Below are 1,453 nucleotides of genomic sequence, written 5' to 3'. Positions count from 1 at the left end.
TTTTCTTTGCTTCCTTTAAGTTCGAGAATTGAAACCCAAGGCTAGTGGGTGAGAAAGATCAAGTTCCCAACTCCTTCCTCCTTCTCGGATTCGAAAACGGAGTTAGGGATTTCAAAACCGTCAAACACAAACTTCCCCGTTTCATCTAGATCTAAGCTTCGTTTCACGAAGAGATAGAAGGGAAAGTTGCTCACTACCACGTTACGGTGCTAGGGAACCAACTTGGAGGCGACGTTGCGAGCGGAGATTTTTACCGGATTTACTTGCGGTACCATAATCGAACGTAAAAGCTAACGTGAAGGTAAAGGCTCCTTCCAAACTTTTAGTTTGCATTTAAGGACTTATCTGTGGTTGTGTGGAAAGGAATTTGTTAGGGTTGAAGTGTTGATTTGGGGGAAAATGAATCTAAGGCTTTATGGGTAAAATCTTAGAGTTAGATTTTGGTTATATTGATGAATGTTTCGTAGAAAATGGATTTAAACTCATTTATATATGATTTTGAGTAAATGAAACTTGTTGGAAAATCTTTTAAGTTAAAAGAGTATTAAGAATGGGGAATCTCTTAATGTCTTGTTTACTTAATGTTTGTTTTGAAAATCGTTTAAGTTAAATGAGTATTAAGAATGGGGAATCTCTTAATGTCTTGTTTACTTAATGTTTGTTTTGGAAAACCATTAGAGTTAAACGAGTATTAAGAATGGGGAATCTCTTAATGTCTACGTTTACTTAATGTTGGCATGAAAACCATTAGAGTTAAACGAGTATTAAGAATGGGGAATCTTTCAATATCTCGGTTTACTTAATGTTGTTTTGGAAAATCGTTTAAGTTAAATGAGTATTAAGAATGGGGAATCTCTTAATGTCTTGTTTACTTAATGTTCGTTTTGGAAATCGTTTAAGTTAAAAGAGTATTAAGAATGGGGAATCTCTTAATATTTCTGTTTGCTTAATGTTTGTTGTGAAAATCGTTTAAGTCAAATGAGTATTAAAAATGAGGAATCTTTTAATATCTGCATTTGCTTAACGATTGTTGTGGATGGAGTCAGTATATGCTCATGCATTTTCATTCTTTTTGTAAATCGTGCAGACCCGTGATAGGTGGCACCTTAATAAATAGTATTTTCGCCTGTGATAGGTGGTACATTTATGATTTACGTTTTTGTAAACCGTACAGACCCGTGATAGGTGGCACCTCAATAAACGGTACGAGCCCGTGATAGGCAGTACGTTTATGGTTTTCGCTTTTTTGTAAATTGTGCAGACCCGTGATAGGTGGCACCTTGGTAAATAGTATTTTGGCCTATGATAGGCGGTACATTTACAATTTATGTTATTTTAGCAAACCGTGCAGACCCGTGATAGGTGGCACCTCGGTAAACGATACAGGCCCGTGATAGGCAGTACGTATATGGTTTACGCTTTTTAGTAAATCGTGCAGACCCGTGATAGGTGG

At 36.5% G+C, this 1,453-nt stretch overlaps 1 protein-coding gene across 1 annotated transcript in view; it reads left to right on the top strand.

Annotated features, from left to right (window-relative positions):
* The window catches only part of LOC105852794 (uncharacterized), a 5,212-nt gene that overhangs the window by 686 nt on the left and 3,073 nt on the right, over positions 1–1,453 (top strand). The gene's annotated exons all lie outside the window — the stretch shown is intronic.

Source organism: Cicer arietinum, chromosome 1, assembly GCF_000331145.2.
Source record: "Cicer arietinum cultivar CDC Frontier isolate Library 1 chromosome 1, Cicar.CDCFrontier_v2.0, whole genome shotgun sequence".
In the NCBI taxonomy this organism is placed as follows: Eukaryota; Viridiplantae; Streptophyta; class Magnoliopsida; order Fabales; family Fabaceae; genus Cicer; species Cicer arietinum.
This window is presented reverse-complemented; position numbering and strand designations above follow the sequence as displayed.